At 43.2% G+C, this 13393-nt stretch overlaps 1 protein-coding gene across 1 annotated transcript in view; it reads right to left on the bottom strand.

Annotated features, from left to right (window-relative positions):
* LOC121294264 (immunoglobulin superfamily DCC subclass member 3-like) overlaps nucleotides 1-13393 on the bottom strand; it is a 58547-nt gene that overhangs the window by 21663 nt on the left and 23491 nt on the right. The window lies entirely within an intron of this gene.

Here is a 13393-nt window from a genome sequence, read left to right as displayed (position 1 = left end):
GCCAAATGGGAGCCCAGCACTGTGACATCATCTTCCTGACGCACACGACTAAAAATAACTTGATGCCAATTACTCTGGTCTTATCTGTTAATTACGCAGCCGATGACATATTTCGTACGGACGGTGTGGAGGAGGGGTTACCATGAACTTCACGCTACATTCCAGCCTGAATCACGGGGGTGGGGGAAGGAAGGATCTATTGCAAACGGATAAGAACAGATGAAAACCATTCTGAAGTGGAATCCTGCCGGATTCTTGACATGACTTCAAATTATTGCATTCCTGCCTCAAAGCAATAAAAAAAAAAAAAAAAAAAAAAAAAAAAAGCCCAGATGTTATTATCTGAAGAATTCTTCAGCTACAGCTCTCTTTTTCTCAAACACACACAAGACTTTTTCATTTTGTTGTATTTATTGGTTTGCTGATTTTCATCAGCCTGTTACTATTAACTGTCACCTGGCCCCAATTACTTCAAATAGCTAGGACTGTTTAGTGAATGAGCACAGAAACAGAGCTAACTTAGCAATTTCAAATCTAAAACACCCCTAATTGGAGAGCGTACAGAAAATAATTGTCTCTGAAATCACTAGAAAGAATGCAGCAGATGCCCTGAAGCACCAACCTATCACAGTCCAGCCACTCCCATTGTGCCAGAACAATCGCTCTAGACCTCATGACTATGTTAGTAAAATAGCGTGGAATTGTGTTAAATAGCGCTGGTCAAGGATTTCTCTTAACCTTCAACCACTTTAACCAACTAACCTACAATCATCAGTCTGCAAACATGACTACTGTACAGATTCATCATACTGTAGAACCTCAGAGTTACCAACTGACCGCTCAAGCGAACACCCCACTTTGAAAGTATGCTATCACTCAACCACATGTGCAATGGAACCAGATAGGCACTCCTACAAGTGGTGTGCTGGTCATGAAGAAAGCAAAATTACTGCAGCAACAAATGTACCCAGACAAAGGTTAGGCAGATTTCAAAGCAAATGCAGGCAATTTCAGAGTAGTGAACTCTTGTGCACGTTATAAAACCGCTGGCCACTGATGCATCATCAGGAAAGCGTTCTGTATTAAAAGATGCCTTTGAAAATGAACCTGCGTAATTCCTGGGATACCTTCAAAAAAGTTTTATATTGGGGATGTGGGTTATCATTCTGTACTATTTGTGGTAAACAATGTTGCATTGGTGAGGTCATTAAAGTAGTCGACTCTCTGAGCCATAGATTGAGCCTTGCTGTCAGCAGCAATTAGTACTAAACATCAGAAACCCAGCTGCTATAAAACAAGCCATCAGATTGCTGAAATGAAGTGGCGAGCTCAGAGGCAGGAGTAACATTCCCCAGTGCTTTCAGTAATCTCCCAGTGAACAACTAGAAGACTAAGATGCAAAAACGAGCAACTCCGGGGAGTCTTAATGCTGGACCGTCAGCACATTATTCATCCCTCCGATTTAAAAGGAGGGGGCGCTCCGGCAATGCGCTCAATCCCCTTCATCTCCCATGTGTCAGAGGCAATCAGCGTGCATCTGTTCATGAAGCAGCTCTCTGCCAGAGAGGTTCCATCACTCCTTGTAATCAGGCCAGCCCAGATGGGTGAGGGCTATTAACATTCATACATTAAACATGGAGAGCGTTAACCTGCTTCCGTCTTTCACATCGTTTCATCCCCAACAACACAGACTGGTTAGAACATCCCATTAACGCATGCAAATGTCTTTGGAACATTTCAGGAGACTTGCAGTAATGATGGGGAGTCTAAAAGTAAATAAACTGTTGTTTACACGCCTGCATTAATGCAGCTGCTATGAAGCTTATTTATTTACCAGTATGAAACAAGTAAAAATGGGTTCCAATTTTAAGTGTGGCTATGAAGCCACAAGTCATCACTAACACAGCAGGCTACAACCTACTTAAACCACACCATACCATACCAGCAGTTTAGTTACATTTTACCGCCCTTACATTCATTTTCTACTGTATCATACATCTCTGCTGGATATTAAAATAGGGGTGGTGCACATCTCTCAGTGGTGCACATCTCTCAGAAAGACATTAAAAGCTCCGGTCTCGCCACACAGTTTTGATTTTCATGTACATCATCTGTCATTTACTGTAGGTCCCGCTGGGAGAAACGGTCCTTCTAATATGAAGCATGAATAATGTAAGTTAGAGCTATAAATAATGCAAATATGATGCTATTTCAGAACAAAGTGTCACCCTTCAATGGTCTTTGAATAGCTGCACTGAAATACGATTTGCAGTAACAGGAAGGAAACAGATTTAGTTTTCATGTAGATCCAGCTCTTTTCCATGATTAAACCGAAACAGCACATTCATAAAATGATCTCATTATAAGGCTTCCTGTGCTTTGCCAGTGAGTGAAACATGACTGGTATACAAAGCCCTGTGTACGATAGGGTTATACATTGAAAACAAACATTCAGTCGCATACAATCCTCTCTGGACGCTGGATATCTAGGTAGTGAACATCGCGGGTTTGACTTGGACTTGGTCTACAATCCAGTTTTTACTTTCACTTTGGCAAACACAAGGAAAGCAGCTAATCACAGGCTCTCGAGCACCAAGCAAAACAGTTCAGTGTGATTGACAGAGAAGAAAGAAAAAACGAACAACAAAATGCATGACTGACAACAGGCCAGGAATACATTCACTCTAAACAGGATCTGAAATGACGTGAAAAGCGCTTGTCCATGGGGCCTGCAACGAATAATAACACAATAACTGGCCTTCGCAATTAAAGCAAGATGTATTGGCAAGGTTTTCTGTGGCTTGTAAACTGCATCCCTCGCCGGCCTTCTATAAATCCCGAGGCTTCCCAGGTAATTAATGAACAAATATAAAGGCATTGCATGGAGCAGAGCTTTGACGAAAAAGCATGTCGTTCTTTAAGCCATCTTCCTGTTGTAAAAAGCAGCACATGGGGAACAAAGGCTGAGCTTCTTTAAGACAGCTCTGCACTCTCCGAGGCTGAGCCCTGAAGAAGAAGCCATTCACAGCAAACAACAAAGCCCACAGATACATCTGAGCAGCATTAATTAGAAAAGATCCATTCAAACACATGCTGAACATTAAGGGATCAGTTCGATAATTGCCAACACAAGATTTTCACCAGAATGCAGAGCTGTACTTGATTAACTGAAAACAAGAATCCTTTGTTTCTTGAAATGATTTGTAATCAAAGAAATGTGTGTCATTTCAGCACTTGTAACATAGCGATAAGAATGAATAGCTCAACGCGCCATACAATTCAACACACCCAGGCAACGGTAAGCCATTGAAAAGGAGGGAATCCATTCCCAAACGATGCCATTCGGAACAATAAGAGATACAAGCATGCAGATCACTTGTGGTCATGTCCAAACCTCTAAACACTAATAATGAGCCTATAGCACGATCCTCATATGAAACAGGGTTTTAATGAAAGAAACGAATTGCAGTATCAGATGTAGTAACCACACTGAGCTTGGTACAGAATTTACTAGTGATGGAAAGTAAACTTTGACGGTCAGGTCTTCCGCTCATGATAATCATTCCTATATTTTTGCCCCGTGTTTCTGTCTAGTATGTTATGTACTAGCCATTTGTCAGACAGAATATTCTCAAAATCAATAACTTTGTAAACATTTTGGGGTGATTTATATCAATCCTGAACCAACCGACTTATCAATAATTCACATGATCAGGCGACTTCTTTGGCCTCCTCGTCTCTCTTGACTGGCTTGTTTAACATTCAGGAAGGGTTGGGCTCGTTCAAGCATGACTGGCCGTTCCTTTCAATTTCAGCGAATCATGAAAAGATGCGGGCTGTTTGACTACTGCTTACATTACCACAAGGTCCCTCCCATAGCTTAGGATCAGGATCTATGCAGCAAACACGCTTCTTTGTAATTTGGAAGGACAAGTATAAATCCTGGTGATTTCCCTCCATATACAAGTCTAGCTGACTTCAGATCTACCCTTGAGGAGCTAAATTAGAACTTGTATCTTCTTAGACTAATCAATCTCAACATGATTTCAATATTAGATAGATATATAGATAGATAGATAGATAGAGATAGATAGATAGATAGCGATGACAATTACTTTCAGTCGTGCAAATTCTCCATATTATTGTAGGAATAGAAAACTCAATAACATATTCAACCTTAACTGTAGTTTTTCACAGAAATATCACAGGAAGTCCAAAAGCAAAACCCTTTATCACGTGCAAACACCCATGTGATTGAAAGCAAATCAGTTATTAAGACTAATCCTCCCACCGGCCTGATCTCCAAGCCTGCCTTCCCAACTTAATTACTCTCTCATTCGTGCTACTTCATACTGCTTTCACCCAATACAATAATGCAGGGCTCTGGTTTTAACAACTGCTGGCTGTGGCAGGGTATAATCTTAAATCACTCTGTTTTCTGCTAATGCAGTTGAAATCCACAGAAATCCACTGGGTGGAGTTAAAGTGAGATATAGACTGTGTGCAGGATCCCCACAATCATGTAATGGTCAATATACAGATCAGCAATAAGGGTGACAATGGCTCTGGATGGACATCACTGATGAGTTTTAGTGCTGTGCGAGAAACTGGGTTTCTATCTTCATACTAGAAAAACTAAAATACACGTAATAAAGTCAGCGTAAATTGTGTTCAGTTATGAAATCATACTCTGAATTTTTTTTTTTTTAAATCATAAAATCATAACGTCACCATGTGGAGTAGTTTCTTTTTGGTGCAAGGCGTACTAGCTTACACTGCATCACAAGAAACACCTTCCCCATGCCTTTACTTAATGCGTGACACTATCTTCCTAATGCACGCACTGCACATTAAAGCATTCAACATTACTCTGACTCAACACTTAAAGTGTTTACAGCACCTCCCACTCTGCTCCCTCTCCCAAGCCTCTGCTTCTCAAAAAATCTGGGGCTCCTTGATCCCAAAACCTCCAACTTCTGGTCCCACAAAAGTCATCTGCATTGAATTTACTCTGGATCGAGAGCAACACGACTACGCTAAAATAGATTTCCCATTCAATCTCTATCTCAGATTTTGGCCCAGAGATAATTTCAAGAAGTGATTGTTGGTGGAACGAACATCCAGAATGTCATTATACACTAGCCCTGGGCAATAGATGTAATTATATTACCAATAGCATGCGATACAATCTGTCGCTGTAGAATTGCAATCATATTGTGTGCGTCTTTTTCTACTTTCTCTCTAGCCTTGTTCAAAAAAAAGAAAATGTTTTGTTCAGAAATGAGAATTCAAGTTTCTCATTATTAAGCAGGCTTTCTCCTTCTATCCGTGTTGTACATATTGTACCTGGCTTAGGGATATTTAGAGCCGTTCAGAATCATTTCTTTAAAAAAACGAAACATTTAATGACGTTTTTGGCACATAAAATGAACAATTGTGTGAATGACGAATGTATTTATTTTGTACTCAATTATTTTTGAAGCCTTAAACTTGACTCTGGCTTTGTGGAGGGGTGGATGAGTCTGGCTGCTATTTTGAAAGGTGTCAGCGCACTGCGAATAGGAAGAATGCAGCCCTTCTCCTCGGCTGGGGAATGATAGCTCAACATCTGGCCATCCTGGAGAGTTAAATAGATAAAGGGGAGGTCCTGCGGTTCACGCTCCGCTGGGTATAAAGGAGTGTGCATTTAAAACAGGGCTCTATAGCTGTTAAATAACAGCCACACACAATGGCATCATTAGACACACCCGGTGAGTTTCAGCCCAGGGTAAAACTGCTGGGATGCCGTGGATAGTCAGAGCCCCCAATGTTAAAATAATCAGCAGACACTGCCTTAAAGAGACAGTCCCTTTAAAAAAAATAAAATAACTGGAGTTCTGAATTTCAGAAATAAAAAATGAATATGAACACAATATGGCTTAGCAATGCTGATGTTATCAATGCAATATTGCTTCTCTATTAGAAAAACAAGTTCATAATCAGACACTGCAAAAACCCACACCTAGAGTCGAGACTGATAACTCACACGTGTGTGTGTGTGTGTGCACATATATATTCATGTGCATGGGTCTTTAAAATGCATAGAGTTGCAATTCACAGCGTGTTTACTTGCAGCATACCACGCTTGCTTTTTCTGCACCGACTAGATGTTCATACATATTAATGGGCTTGTTATTTGGAGCAGAAACTTTTAAATATGTATCTCTTTAGCCCGTTTTTTTTCCAGTGTGCTGGTCTATATGACATAAACAAGACAAATGAAGCAGATAGTCAGGGTAAATGTCAATATCAGAGAGGATCCACAACAGCAGTAACAATACTGTGGTTACACATCTCTAATCAATTGATCAGAACATCCTGAGTAATACCAATAGAATTGCAATAGAGGTAAAGCATTAGAATTGCAATCTGTGCGTAACACCAGCTTCAAAGTGCCCACAGTGTTTATTTCTACAGCTTTCTAGGAATGCATTTTTTCTATGAAGCACACACACCCCCCACCCACACACACCAGTATGCTCAGATCCACCATTCACTCAATTGGCAGTAGTAATGGCTTATCTCGTCCGAGCAGCCAACTGGCACCAATCCACAGAAAATTGCAGCCATTCTTCAGAAACTAGGCCAAAACGGGCATTCACGTGGGGCTGACGTCGCTCTGTTTACAGCCCTGGAGAGGATAGCCCACCTTTCTCTGCCTGCCTGCCTGTCACTCAGCCAGTTAGAGGGAGAGAAAGTTCAGCGCTCACTCTGATTAGCTGTGCTGCCACGGCGTGCCAGTGTTTGGGAGTTCTGGTGCTTTCTTCCAACGGCACAGGCAGCAGATAAGGCATGGATTGGGTTAGTAAAGGTGGAATCGTGTATAAGCTCTGAGCGAAGATAAGCGAGTTCTACTGGGCTGTGGCAAGAACGTTAGGACAGCAAAAAATACAGAAACGCCTTTATTCCAAGTAACATACATTATTCAGTTTATGCACAACTGTTTATACACACACACACACACACACACAGTATTATTGTCATGTTGTCATAAATACGAGGTACAATGAACTTGGTTGCTAAACTCAAAGTATAGGTGATCTTTTAACTAATAGCCATGCAATGAAATCATTTGCGGAGAGCTCAGTCCTATTGTGTGCACAGCAATCAGACAAAACAAATAAAAATGCCTACCAAATCTACCTTGCCCATCGTGACCAAAAGAAAAAAGAAAAGATTTACAAAAAAGGGCTATGCAACTTGTATATATCAATAAATACATGTAAGGCTGCCATTTCCATAAAGAGAGTCCTTGCTGATTTTGCCACACATATGTCAATTTAAAAACATGATGTCCAACCCCTTTCACTGAGTAATGAAACACCCAGAGCGAGCGGTCAGTCGGTCAGCCTCTTCAGGAGCGCTGGATATGAAGAGCAGTCTAAATGAAACACCTCAGAGAGACAGATGGGCTTATTGGCTCTGGGGCTAGAGGGGACCTCAGTGGCACCCACTCAATACCGACAGGCTTTTGATAATTACTGTGATTTTGACACAGCCCCTACATGCACCAATCATGCATGGAGCTGCTGCTCAGCGCTTAGCAACCACATATTTCAATGGAAGAACAGTATGGGGACAGTACTGGGATAATAATGTTGCTACTAATTTAGGGGTCTATATTAATGTAGGTATTCGAGACTATTGCTATGGACCTGTTTATGGTACTGTCTGAGTGCACTTTGCAATGCAAGGGCATTGATAGAATAGAGTAGTCTGTTGTTAAAAGCCTTGATTGTCCAGCAGTGCCTTTAACACAATTGGGTGCCCATCATTTGTTACTCCCATTATATTTCATGTAATAACCAGTTTGATTGATCGATTACCAACATTTTTAATTCATTAAAAGGAGGAGGATATAGCCGTATGGATGTGTCCGATTTACTTCAGCACTGCCTTACCAAACAACTGACTGGGACCCACCCGGAGCAGGATCCCACCATTCCATATGAATTAATGCTAAAGCAGCTCCCCTCTGAGGATTCAGAGAGCCATCCAGTCAGCCTCGCAGCAAACAGCACAGGAGGGACAAATACAAGAAGCAGGGAGAAAACTTACCAGCACACTCCTACAAGCACTGTATACAGAGAGCAGAGCACCGAACACACAGCACACTCCTACAAGCACTGTATACAGAGAGCAGAGCACCGAACACACAGCACACTCCTACAAGCACTGTATACAGAGAGCAGAGCACCGAACACACAGCACACTCCTACAAGCACTGTATACAGAGAGCAGAGCACCGAACACACAGCACACTCCTACAAGCACTGTATACAGAGAGCAGAGCACCGAACACACAGCACACTCCTACAAGCACTGTATACAGAGAGCAGAGCACTGAACACACAGCACACTCCTACAAGCACTGTATAAAAACTGCGAATTGTTTGCACACGGTTTTCAAATAGATAGGGGTGGAACAAAAAATGAGAACCACCTAGCTATAACACTGTCAATCGGGGGGAGGGCCAGTCACAGGCAGCCACGACACTACTGATTAGACACGACTAAACCCGAGGAGTGTATAAACTTGGTCCAGAGCGATACATGGCCATTCCTAATGACTGGCCCCAACGCTTCCTGCAGGGAATCCATAACAAGGTCTGTTCTGTACAGTGGCACACCCCATTCAAGATGGTCATGAAACATCAGTAACTTGTGCAGCCTTGGAAATGGACAGCCTGTAAGATGCAACTGAAACTGACTTGCGACAGAGAGATGCAGCTTCTACCGTGTAGATTACAGAATACATGGAAGGGGATGTCATTTGCATAACAAAATCAGCTAGTTGTGTGAGGGACAGCCCATTCAATTACATAGTTTTAGCACACTCCTACAGAAAACTCCTACAAGCACTGTATACCGAGAGCAGCGCACGCAGCACCACTTTACTACCAAGCCTGCATACAGTAGAGCACTTGAACACACAGCCCCACTACTACACCGCCACTGTGATTTTTTTACAGAGAGCAGAGCAGCACCCACCAGCACACTCCTATTTAAGAACTGTATACCGAGGCAGAGCACAGAATAGAAGCACAGCACTTATAGTGGATTTCCTGCATCATTTTCCACACTCCTACAAGCAAAATACAGAGAGCAGAGCACAAACACACAAAACACTCCTACAAGCACTGTATACAGAGAGCAGAGCACAGAACACACAGCACACTCCTACAAGCACTGTATACAGAGAGCAGAGCACAGAACACACAGCACACTCCTACAAGCACTGTATACAGAGAGCAGAGCACAAACACACAGCACACTCCTACAAGCACTGTATACAGAGAGCAGAGCACCAACACACAGCACACTCCTACAAGCAGTGTCATACTGGGAGCAGAGCATTGAACACACAGCACACTCCTACAAGCAGTGTATACAGAGACAGAGCACTGAACACACAGACACTCCTACAAGCATGTATACAGAGAGCTTCCTACAAGCATGTATACAGAGAGCAGAGCACCGAACACACAGGACACTGCAGTGTATACAGAGAGCAGAGCACTGAACACAGCACACTCCTACAAGCACTGTATAAAAACTGCGAATTGTTTGCACACGGTTTTCAAATAGATAGGGGTGGAACAAAAAATGAGAACCACCTAGCTATAACACTGTCAATCGGGGGGAGGGCCAGTCACAGGCAGCCACGACACTACTGATTAGACACGACTAAACCCGAGGAGTGTATAAACTTGGTCCAGAGCGATACATGGCCATTCCTAATGACTGGCCCCAACGCTTCCTGCAGGGAATCCATAACAAGGTCTGTTCTGTACAGTGGCACACCCCATTCAAGATGGTCATGAAACATCAGTAACTTGTGCAGCCTTGGAAATGGACAGCCTGTAAGATGCAACTGAAACTGACTTGCGACAGAGAGATGCAGCTTCTACCGTGTAGATTACAGAATACATGGAAGGGGATGTCATTTGCATAACAAAATCAGCTAGTTGTGTGAGGGACAGCCCATTCAATTACATAGTTTTGGTCTCTTTTGGAAATGCCTTAATGATGTGCTAGCCACATTTATAGTGGATTTCCTGCATCATTTTCCACATGTGTGGAAAATGATGCAGGAAACACACAAAAAATGTGTTGTTTGTGTTTTACAATGGCACCTGCTTGTCAGCCTTCTGGATAACAGCATGACTTTCTCATTTTACAAGCAGAGAGTCCCAGAACACAAAAGAAGCCGAATCTTCATGTTCCCATCAGCACCACAAGAGCAGCAGGAAGTCTCATCTGGGAACAGTAATTGACGGCACCTTATCTTGTAGGACTGGATTACCATGTTTTAGCTTCCCCAAGCATTTGCAAACACAGTACCGAAAATGTAATTCAACAACAAAATAAAAAGGGTTTTCAAATCTCGCAACCTGCATTTATAATCGAAAAAGTCAGAGCCAGGTGCACAAATCGCTTTTACATAAGCTTAACAAACATCTTGGTAAGAAATCAGTCCAGAAATCCAGTCTCTTGAAAGCAGACTTCTTTTAAGAACCGTAATAAATCATTTAAAAAGCACAGCAGTACTTCAAGACGCCTCAACCTAGTTGATCTGAAATATTACCAGCAGCAAAGTTGTCACCTGAAATAAATTCCCAGGACATCAATAAAATCAGCAAGCCATTAACTTGCTAATTAGTTAACAAGTAACTGTTGCTTCTGTGCAGTGATTCAGTCATAAACAATCTATTAGTAATTTCACGCTTTGCTGCAGACAGATAAACAGGTCAGGGCTGCTACCCTTTCATATAGCCGGTGCTTAAGTCTTGTTTGCCTCAGAACTGAGAAAAGAATTAAAAATTCAATTAAAAGAGAAGTTCTCACTAATAAGCATACATGGCATCATTTTTAAACTCTTTATTGTCTCACTCATCACAGAACAGACCAGCTACGGAGTAAATCGACAAAGATGTTTTTTTTGATTTTTTTTATTCTTGCAAAATTCAAGCACACCATCTCACCATCCTAATCAATGCACCACGACTACAAGCTACCCCAGAAGTGGATCTGCAGCGGTTCTGTACAGATCAGAGGTCGATCTGCAGCGGTTCTGTACAGATCACAAGTGGATCTGCAGCGGTTCTGTACAGATCAGAAGTGGATCTGCAGCGGTTCTGTACAGATCAGAGGTCGATCTGCAGCGGTTCTGTACAGATCAGAGGTCGATCTGCAGCGGTTCTGTACAGATCAGAAGTGGATCTGCAGCGGTTCTGTACAGATCAGAGGTCGATCTGCAGCGGTTCTGTACAGATCAGAAGTGGATCTGCAGCGGTTCTGCACAGATCAGAGGTTGATCTGCAGCGGTTCTGTACAGATCAGAGGTCGATCTGCAGCGGTTCTGTACAGATCACAAGTGGATCTGCAGCGGTTCTGTACAGATCAGAAGTGGATCTGCAGCGGTTCCATTCGCAGGCTGCTGTCGATGAGTAAGCTCCTTGAATGAAGTTTCAACACCTGTCATTAACCCATTAAGAACCAAATCAGGACACAAACAGTACTACGTAATTTGACTAACTTAATTACAATAAGTTATCCTAGCAACATTGTTAAAGAGAAAATGAAAACAGGTAGATGCCAGTTAAAAATGCTCCAAAAATTACAAAAGTAGCCTGTTCTGAAATGAGGATTATGGTGCTTAATGGGCTGACTGTGAAAACAGCAAGTTAAAGGACTGTGTCTTTTCAACCACAACCCTGGATGAACTACCTTTAAATATTATTTCAGTGCACGTGCATGGCTGTCTCGATACAGCACTGTGAAAACAACTGATTAGGCTGCAGCAGTCATCACCAGTTTAAAACACCACAAAAAGATCATTTAGCCCTGAAAGAGGCAGTGTGTCTTTGTTATCTCTCTCAAGGCACCTCACTCTGGTCCTCCTTGACAAAGAAACCTAGGAACTAGGCAGAGCAGTGGTGTGTGTGTGTGTGTGTGTGTGTGTGTGTGTGTGTAGACTGTCCTGATTGGCTAAGGCTGAGAGCTACAGCTCACGCCCCCCTTGCTGGAGCTGCTCAAGGGTCCCACAGGGCTGACATATCCAGAGATATCCCAGCAGGCTCAGGCAGGGCAATCTCCTGACCCCATTCCTCCACCTGGGCCCCTCTGGTTTCAATGTCAGAAAGGAAAAAGCAAACGTTTATCTCATTTTAAATGGAATTCTGCACGCATGCCATTTATTTTGCTTCCAGAAATAACTGAATTTTGCTCCTCTTAATACATTGTACAGGAAAAGCAATTAAAAAAAACAAAGGGGTTACAAAAAAAAAAACTGGAAGATTTAGAAATAAGTTCGAGGTCCCCCTTTTCTCTTTTCAAATGTGTTAAAAATCTGTTCAGAATCTGTAAACTTTGTTGTTAATTATAAAAGTGCACAATCAGTGCTGTATCAAGAGGAAGATATGCAATACCACAAACACACACCCTCCCAACCCCTACCCACAGGCACACACACACACAAGCACAAAACCCTCCCAACCCCTACCCACAGGCACACACACACACAAGCACAAAACCCTCCCAACCCCTACCCACAGGCACACACACACACACAAGCACAAAACCCTCCCAACCCCTACCCACAGGCACACACACACACAAGCACAAAACCCTCCCAACCCCTACCCACAGGCACACACACACACAAGCACAAAACCCTCCCAACCCCTACCCACAGGCACACACACACACAAGCACAACAAGCACACAACCCTCACAACCCCTACCCACAGGCACACACACACACACACAAGCACAAAACCCTCCCAACCCCTACCCACAGGCACACACACACACAAGCACAAAACCCTCCCAACCCCTACCCCTACCCACACACACACACACACACAAAAAAACCCTCCCAACCCCTACCCACAGGCACACACACACACACAAGCACAAAACCCTCCCAACCCCTACCCACAGACACACACACACACAAGCACAAAACCCTCCCAACCCCTACCCACAGACACACACACACACAAGCACAAAACCCTCCCAACCCCTACCCACAGGCACACACACACACAGCACAAAACCCTCCCAACCCCTACCCACACACACACACACACACACAGCACACAAACACACAAGCCCAACCCCTACCCACAGGCACACACACACACAAGCACAAAACCCTCCCAACCCCTACCCACAGGCACACACACACACACACACACAACACAAAAACCCTCCCCACCCCGTACCCACAGGCACACACACACACACACACACAAGCACAAAACCCTCCCAACCCCTACCAGTCACACACACACACACACAAGCACAAAACCCTCCCAACCCCTACCCACAGGCACACACACACACAAGC

The sequence above is a fragment of the Polyodon spathula genome, chromosome 19 (assembly GCF_017654505.1).
Source record: "Polyodon spathula isolate WHYD16114869_AA chromosome 19, ASM1765450v1, whole genome shotgun sequence".
In the NCBI taxonomy this organism is placed as follows: Eukaryota; Metazoa; Chordata; class Actinopteri; order Acipenseriformes; family Polyodontidae; genus Polyodon; species Polyodon spathula.
Note: the sequence above shows the minus strand (reverse complement) of the source record. Positions and strands in the feature narration are given on the sequence as shown.